The sequence below is a fragment of the Dryobates pubescens genome, chromosome 15, assembly GCF_014839835.1.
Source record: "Dryobates pubescens isolate bDryPub1 chromosome 15, bDryPub1.pri, whole genome shotgun sequence".
NCBI classification, from domain to species: domain Eukaryota; kingdom Metazoa; phylum Chordata; class Aves; order Piciformes; family Picidae; genus Dryobates; species Dryobates pubescens.
The window spans coordinates 3,869,951-3,879,069 of record NC_071626.1 but is presented as its reverse complement, the minus strand read 5'-3'; the positions used below and the strand labels follow the sequence as shown (position 1 = coordinate 3,879,069).

General features: G+C 43.7%; 3 non-coding genes across 3 annotated transcripts; 1 reads left to right on the top strand and 2 right to left on the bottom strand.

Moving 5' to 3' along the window:
* Positions 1–5,843: 5,843 nt before the first annotated feature.
* TRNAW-CCA (transfer RNA tryptophan (anticodon CCA)) lies at positions 5,844–5,915 on the bottom strand. The gene has a single exon. It is a non-coding gene; the product is annotated as a tRNA-Trp (tRNA).
* A 410-nt stretch (positions 5,916–6,325) lies between these two features.
* TRNAD-GUC (transfer RNA aspartic acid (anticodon GUC)) lies at positions 6,326–6,397 on the top strand. Its single transcript has one exon. It is a non-coding gene; the product is annotated as a tRNA-Asp (tRNA).
* A 136-nt stretch (positions 6,398–6,533) lies between these two features.
* Positions 6,534–6,605, bottom strand: TRNAD-GUC (transfer RNA aspartic acid (anticodon GUC)). The gene has a single exon. It is a non-coding gene; the product is annotated as a tRNA-Asp (tRNA).
* Between the last annotated feature and the right edge of the window lie 2,514 nt (positions 6,606–9,119).

Genomic DNA, 9,119 nt, shown 5'->3' with positions numbered 1-9,119 from the left:
CTGCTGATGAGGAAAGGGATTTCCTCTGTTTGGGTTTGCTCCATCATGGAATGTGGTGCCTGTCATTCCTGTTTACTACAGTAGCAGCTGATGCTGAAGGTGCTAAGGGTTATTTTTGTGGAAGATGATTTCGAAGCAAATCAAGGACCCACCCACAAGAATCCTGATGCTTCCAACTGAGGAGTTGCTGTAACAAAGTAATTAATACAAGGGAGAAGTTTAGCTTGGGGAATTTAATTTACCTTTTATGGCAGTAGTGATTTCAGGTAGCCATCATCTGTGGATCATTGTCATTTATATCTGAACTTACTTGGGTTTTGGTGTTGCATGCATTTAACCTGCTTAGTTTGTAAGACAGGCTGAATAGTGGGCAGAAATGTCCTCCTTCCATTGATAGCATACTCACACATAGCAAATACACTGATGTGGATTGACTACTACCACTTACTTTTAAGCCTGGATAGAACACATATATGGTTCTATTTTTTCCTGGAACATGGTTATCACAAGGTAAGTGTTTTGTTAATGCTTCCAGGAAGTGGAATTCCTCTTCAAATTTGATAGTAATAATTTAAAGTGTAAATAGTATGTTTGACCTTGAAAGACCTCTGGGTGCCTTGGAAAACAGATCTTTCCTCTACCTTTAAGAACTGACATCCAGTTGCAAATGGACACAGCATATCTCAGGCAGCACAGAGATTCTTCAGCTATAGAACTCGTACAAAATGACAAGCTCAATTCATATCAGGCCTAAAATGCTTTAAAGCAATGTATGGGGCAACTGAATCTGGGAAATTTTAACCAAACTTAGCAGTGGAAATGCAACCTAAAATGTTGGTGCAGCCACCATCTAATATCCCCACGGACAATAATGGCTACTATCTTTTAGCCCTGAAGCTTGTTTTCTGACACTTGTTTCTTAGAGGAGAACAGCTGCCATTTACAACTCTTTGTTCTGTTCAGAATATGCCATGCAATTGGTGTTGACCTTTCTTGTGAGTGAACCTTTGGAGTAGAAGGAACAAAAGCTGTAGAGCTTGAAGGCAGTTCACACTTTTCAATCTAAGTACATTTGAGGGTCAGTCTGGTTTTAGTGTGCTAAAAGTAGCCTTAAAAGGCAACAGCAATGTGGTATGAATAAATCACTACAATTGCACTCCCATTTCAACTTTGTAACAAATGGATGCATTCACTGGATTTGTCCTGGACCTGTATTTTGTCACGTAAAACTGACAGAAGAGCATAAAGACAACAGAAACTCTGCATCATATGTTTTGGCTATTTGATCAAAATCCAATTCATCCCTTGCATGGGCACTGGGCTCTTCAGTTAGCTGCTTCCAAAGTGACAGAAGCTAAAAATGCATCATATAACACTTTAGTGTCACTCTGTATCAGAGCAGTAGATTTCTCTGGGAAGCCAAGTCCATACAAAATCCTGAACATAAACCTGTCCTTTATTCCCTGGTTTGTATTTTTTTCACTGTCACTCCTTGGAGAACAACAGTTATTCTCCAGGTAAGGGAAAGTAATAGGAGAAAGCATCACAGAGTGCACGTGCACAGTGATTAACACTGGAACCTGCAAGTATCACCACATTTACACCTTAATACAGCTGAGGATCTGCACCTTTATTGTTTGTTTTGTTTGAAGGAAGGTAAGCTTGAAGTCAGAGGATAAGGCAATGAGTTAAAATGTGAATGAGCTCAAAATAGCCGTCTAATGTTTTTACAGAGAAAAAACCCATCCAAAACACGAGGTGGTCATATGCCTCTTAGAAGATTTTTGTCTCAAAAGTTGTGTCTTAAACTCTTGTTTTGCCATGCCTTCTGTGAAGCATTCCAATATGTAAATGTTTGTCCCTAACAGCAAGTTCTGTTTTTCAAAGACCAGAATACCTGCCCCTACCTGAGAAACAGGTAGTCACATTTTACCTCTTGCCACTGTAAATGGTGATAAAAGGAAAGCTGTGCAAATGGTTTCAGTGGTTAAAAAGCTGCTGTAAGCTTGCCTAAAAATGTGAAATATGCTGAAAGTAGAAGCCAAAAATCCTTCCTTTGTAGACCCTCCCAAACGTCTGGAATTTATTAGGTTTCCTGAGCGTGAGAAAGAGATTTTTCAATCATCCAGGGGTTCTTGACATGAAAACACTGGCTGCTTTCTAAACTATCTCAGATTTCTAGCTTTCAGTTTCCCCAAGTTTACAATTCCTAGCCTAAAGCCACCCATAACAATAAGCCAGGTAATTCATGTTGCACCACGTTGAATAAATACATTTTCTCTGTGTGTGCACAACAGCATCCTAAATACAGTGTACAATTTGCATTCACATGTAGCCCTTAGCACATAATACATAATAAAATCATGAAGACTATAAATTCATTCTTGGCAAAGGCATTTAAGGAAGTACGGGAATGGCTTGTCTTAGACTAAGTTGATATGGAAATCTTTTTTAGCTTATGTAAAAAAAAACAACAACAAACTCCAAAAACCCCTATGCGAAGTATTAATTCAGCCTTGGCACACAGGAAGTTTCACAGTGAAAATAATACTCCCTCTGAGAAAGGCCATAGAAACTGGAAAGCATGACTATAAATAAAATAAGCAGTTTCCATTTCAGTAGTTGAGAGATAGGTTTTACTAGGAATTTTGCCTTGAAAACAAATTCTACTTACCCTTTGTAATAATGCATCTTTTAAAACATAGCAAGGCAGGGGGATTGGAACTGGATGGGTTCCTCCCAACTCAAACCATTCTATGATTCTGATCACTATGGCATAGCATAACTGTACTTTCTAGAATCACTCCTCTCTTTGCCACATTCTCAATTAATTTAGAAAGATTAATAATTAATTAATTTTAATAACTGTGGCTTTCTTATCAGAAACATTGTGTTGTAAGCATAAGCCAAGTAGAAATGGCAAAGCAATAAGGAAAAAGTATGCCTTACTCTGATGGAGCAGAAGAAACATAGAATCAATAAGGTTGGAAAAGACCTCAGAGATCATCAAGTCCAACCTATTACCTAATACCTAACACGTCATGGCAACTAAACCACGGCTTCAAATGCCACATCCAATCCTTTTTTGAACACCTCCAGGGATGGTGACTCCACCACCTCCCTGGGCAGCACATTCCAATGGCCAATTACTCTTTCTGTGAAGAACTTTCTCCTCACCTCGAGTCTAAACTTCCCCCGGCACAGCTTGAGACTGTGTCCTCTGTTTCTGTTGCTGGTTGCCTGAGAGAAGAGACCAAATCCCACGTGACTACAACCTCCCTTCAGGTAGTTGTAGAAAGCAATAAGGTCTCCCCTGAGCCTCCTTTTGTTCAGGCTAAGCAACCCCAGCTCCCTCAGCCTCTCCTCACAGGGCTTGTGCTCGAGATCTCTCCCCAGCCTCATTGCCCTTCTCTGGACACGTTCCAGTATCTCAATATACTTCTTAAGTTGAGGGGCCCAGAACTGACACAGTACTCAAGATGTGACCTAACCAGTGCTGAGTTCAGGGGCAGAATGACTTCCCTGCTCCTGCTGGCCACACTGTTCCTGATGCAGGTCAGGATGCCTGCAGCTGCAAAAGCTGCAGCTCCTACTGAATTTGCCAGCGGATGTGGTTTTACCCAGGGGACTGGCCAGGCACTGCCCTTGCACTGACACCCACTGGGGAAGGCTGCTGCATCTGTATTGCTGGATGTGGTGGACAGATGTGGGTGGTTGTCCTTGTTGTGGGGGGGCCAGCACTGTAGGTTGTGTGTATATCTGTCCCCACGCATGGAGCAAAACGTGTACAACTGCATAGTTCAACTGTTTTAAAACTTCTTGCTGCTGACATTGTGATAAAGGCCTGTACCAACAAGGACTGAAAACACAACTATCAGCTCCTACAGGGCTGACAGTACACCAACAGAAATGTGTCCTCCTCAGTACACTGACAGAAATGAAAGGGACAATTTAGAGCAGTTTCCTCTGATGAGTGACTTCCAAATGAGAACTATTTGGATATCTGTTTTTATCTTACATAGAGATTGTGCAGAAGTCATATTTAGCATATGTAAGGTACTACTTTACCTCCAACCTTACGTGGATGTAAGTTATTGTCTATATTTGGCTAGTAACAATTTGGTAAGAAGGATCATTTTGTGTTAAGGAGTCAGTCAGGTTACAAAATGAAATATTTAGAAGTTAGGAAGGGACAAAAGTGCAAGCACACATGTACCATAGAAATGCTGGTGACAAATCCCCACCAGCCTTGATATTAGTGGGGTCAACTCAACAAAACAGCTGTGAGATTAAAGAGAATTATTACCCCCAAAAGGAAGTTGAGGAGTTTGCACACATCTAAGGCACATTTAATTCTTTAAATTAGTTTTCAAACATCACTAGATTATTTTGATTTAGGGATGGTAGTCTCTCAAAAAAACCCCAAACCCACAACTGACAACAAATGTAACCAAACCATTGATAGTTGTGGTTGTTCTTGAATGGAATGTTGTTGAAAGACTCTATGTGATGTCCTAGGCCCTACATTCCTGAGGCTCTCCTTGTGTTGGATCTAGTAGTTGTGCCACCAGATCTGCATGCTGAGCCAGCAGCTGCAGCTGCACCATTGGAAGATGTAATCCAAGTGGAATGGGAAAAATATGCAGGCAGGAATGGATGGGGCAGAGTAAGACTGACTGTTTTGTGACAGCTTACACTCAGGTTACATTAGATGTATTAGTGTGAAATCACAGCCTGAAAACTTCGACTCCTATTAATAGATCTTCTACATTGTCACTAGATGAGCCCCACACTGCAAGCCAGAGATGTTGTCTGCAACACTCTGGCAGGCTTAGAGCAGTGCACCTGCTTCGGTAGCAGTACTGGAATGCAAGCAGATCGCCACCACTTCGTACATCCAGCTCTCTGATGGATGGTAATGTAGAGACATAAGCTTTTTGCAGGGCAAGTGAAACATCTAACAGGTTATGCTTGCAATAAAAAAATTGCATCCATCTAACAGATTATTCACCAAAAAAGACTAACCACATAAATGGAAGTCCTGTCAGCACAGCATGTGAGGCAGTCCTATTCACACCTGTTAAAATGAATCAGCTGCAATACTGTGACTAGTTCTGGGCCCTTAGAAATGCAACTCATTTAGAAAGACTCCAGCAGCAAGCAGTAATCATAAACATAAATAATTAGAGGCCCAGCAAACATAGTCTAGGACAGCAATGGAGAAGCATAACAAGTTTCAAATATCGAAGAAGTAACTATAAACAGGAAGGGAATAAACTGTTCTATGGTGCAATAGCATGAGGGCTTGATTTAAGTTACACCAAAAGAGACATCAGGATTTAACCACATGTAGTTGCTTTAGCTGCTTCCTAATAGCAAAGACAGCAAAGCACTGGAACAGAGCTCTTAGGGAAGATGAAGAATTTGTGTATTTGAAAGGTTTTAAGGGTATATGTAATAAATATCAGTCTATAAAAACAAAACAAAACAAAATCCCCACACCATAATTTGATGACTTTGCTGAGCCTGGTTTCTAAGACTTAATTTCTGCCATGGTTTACAATACTAACGATCAATTCTTATAAGCTAATTGTAATTGTAGCTCTGGCATATTTCTGTTCCTCAAATTCAGTCCCTTGACAAACTCTTCATTTTGCCTCCTAATTACATTTCATAAAGTATCAAATTTTCCAGTCCATCCAAATCACTGAAGTATTACTTCTAGGCCTCTCTGTCTCATATCTAGATCAAAACTAAGTTTTTTTGGGAGGGAAAAAAATTAATGTCCCTCCGTCTCAAAGTTGGTCACAGTTCACAAAACGAAAGGGAGAGTCAAAACAGAGTGACCCCGACGTGATTCGAACACGCAGCCTTCTGATCTGGAGTCAGACGCGCTACCGTTGCGCCACGAGGTCCTGCTGGGCAGTGCACCGCGGAGGCTTAGAACTCACGCCCAAGGGCCGCGGGGCGCACTTCCCGTCATGGTGAGGATTAGGGACGGGGAGTTGTACGTATACGCGGCGCGGGCGACGACCCTTCTCTCACCCGCCAAATCAACCACAGCCCCTCTCCTCCTCGTTTCTGGCCTTCCGCGCACGTATGTTAATTCTCCCCACGCACACACCCACTACTGACCCATGGCAGGACGGACCTCCCGCGACATTGCCTCCGTACGCAGAGCTGTGGGTCCCAGTTCCCGGTGCCTAGAGATCGCTCTTTCTGCCAAGACGCAACGTCAGCACTACCCACCAACGAGGGAATATGAGTGCATGTAGGGATAGGTTTGTGCATAAAAGGGCTCGGTGAAGAACCCTCCTAAGGCAGTTCCTCGTTAGTATAGTGGTGAGTATCCCCGCCTGTCACGCGGGAGACCGGGGTTCGATTCCCCGACGGGGAGGCCGCAACATCCCTTTTTCCTTCTTGCCCGCAGCCCACACAACCGGAAGGGCGAGGCGAGCGGGGCTCGCGCGTTTTTGAAGCTGGCCGCCAACGGCCGTGCCGCGAGGCAAACAAAAAAGCGCGCGAACGCGGCTCTCCCCGTCGGGGAATCGAACCCCGGTCTCCCGCGTGACAGGCGGGGATACTCACCACTATACTAACGAGGAGCTGGGGGGCGCTACCGCCCACACCCATCCCCTCCGTGGGACTGAAAGGAGAGCCAAGCCTGAGCCGCTAGGTGCCTGGGGAGCCTCTTATGGGGCCCGCAGCTCCCCACGCCCTCTGTCCTTCCCTCATTCTCTCTTTGGCCTCAGGGAGGCTGCGGCTGGGCGAGAGCCCTCGGTCGAGCCCACTGTGGTGTGTGCTGGAGGCCCGGCGAAGGGACGGGGCTGTGCCGGTGGCAGCTGGTGTCCAGCACGGAGAGGCGGTGTGGAGAGGGCGGAGGGAGGGAAAAAGATCCCTCGTGACTGGAGTTTGTGTTCCCTTGTCCCGTCTAGAGCTGGGGTCTTGCCCGACCCCTGCAAAAACTGTGATACTGTAAATGCAGCGCAAGGAAACCGCCCGGCTGCAGCCGTGAGGGGCAAAGCAGCGGCTCGGATGTCTGTGTGTTTGTATTTTTGCATCTCCTTCACGCCGTTTCTTTTTACGGCAACCTGAGAATCCCTGGAGTCAGCAATGCCTGGGGTGAAGGGACTCGAGCACCTGCTCCTTACCTACCTAAAAAGGGAACGAGAGAAATGGAAACCAGTCACTTTGAGGTTCGAGTAAAAGGCAGAGGGACGCATCCTGGCCATATGGCTTGATACTGACTTGGTCAGCAGCAGCATGGGTCTAAGCTTGCCTCACGGTGACCTTAGACAGGCAGCTATTTTTAATTTGCTAGCTAGTTAGGTGAAGAATTAACATCATACAGCAAACCAGCAACTGGAATAAGTGGTGTTCTCTTTTGATGGTCTCTTCTACTGCTAATATTTCTTTGGCTAAAAGGACTTCAGCTTAGCTATTTCATACAAACATAGCTAATGATCAAACAGCAATCTATATGTAGACATCACACTGTAAGTGACCTAAAAGTTGCCCTACTCGTTTAAGCATTTGAATATAAATATGTTATTTCTCACTGGATGCAACAGATACAAATTTTGTCCTGACAAGTGAAAAACAGCCAATAAAATCTCAAAAATAATTTCATTACTTTAGAGAGAGCCTGATGACATGAACTGGTAGGGCTGTGATCAGGTGATAAGCTTTAAACCCCCTGGAGCAGGAGCAAACCCAGCGTTGCTAGGCTGGTCTAAACTTGCTGTGCCGGTTCAAATTTTAATCAACACATGTTGATAATGAATTTTAAGCTGGCAGACTTTCAGAGGGTCCAAACATTCATTAGCTGTTCCCATTTTGTGAGACTGCTCACTCTTCGCTAGCATAGACCCTTTTGCCAGCCCCTTTCCAGGCCCTTCTGTTCCTCAGCGCCTGCAGTCCCACAGCTCATCTAAGCAGTGGTGCTTGCTGCAGTCAGCTCTTCCTTTGCCTTGGAATTGGCTTTGCTTCAGGTTCCTCCATAGACTTCTCACTGGGATGTCTTCTTATGAAACTGCTTTCTCCAGAACAACTACTGAGTTTACAAAACTATAAATGAGGGAATATGAATGAGGGAATGAATTTAACTTTACCTTAGAGAGCTAATTGTCACAAGCTTCTGTGTACTCCAATGCTCCCTCAGTACAGACGTCATGCACAAGAGTGGGCCAGGTAATTACATGGGGGAAACCGGACATCAAAACCAAACCTGAGTCTGGGGATAATGTGCTATTTAATCCAAAACCTCTGCTGAAGGTATGGAATTAGAAACAAAAGATGCTGCAGAAGACTTGAAAAAGAGTGGTGTGGTCCCACATCAGGACTCATTAATGCCTTGGACCTTGGATAGCTCTTGCTGTCCTCTTAAGTTTGACAGATTGTAATGCTGAAAAGAAGATCCTGGATTGCCTTCTTTTGCTTCTGACACAATTTTCTGTGGCTGGACAAGCAATAGAAGGGAAATAGCTAAGTTTTCAGATTTAGCAGATGGAAGAAGGAAGATGGATATAAAATAAAACATTTAAAAGCTCTTATAGAAATTAATTGCTGTTTCTATTGTGATAGAGAAAAGCAAACGTGCACATTCCCCAGGGGTTACTCAAGATGTGATGGATGGTTGGCCATCTTGCCCAGTTTTAAAAGCCTGACACTTAGAAAACCAAAACAGATACAGAAATAAATCACAGGGCACTTTAAACTTGAAACAAGAGGTGAATGTTTGAAATCAACCGAATAGCCAAAAGCACAAATGAGGAACTGTTGAGAATGATGTGATTAGAGCAGAAGTGCTTGAAGTACTTAAGAAAAGAAAGCTTCTCACTACTATGTATCTGCAATACATTGCCTGACAGTCACCAAATTACTCTTAATTCTAGTGAAATCAAAAGCAGCAAGAGGAAAAACAGCAACTGTATTACTAGGTAGAGTCAGATTGAGAGAACTCTGGACGTGCTGCAGCTTTCTCACACCTGACAAAGATGGGAGATGGTAATCTGCAATCACTGGTTTGGAGATGACAGTTCAAAGGGATGAGACAAAGGCTGACAAATTGCTGTGGGGCACAATGTGAAGGGAGACATCATCATGGTGACAATAAACAA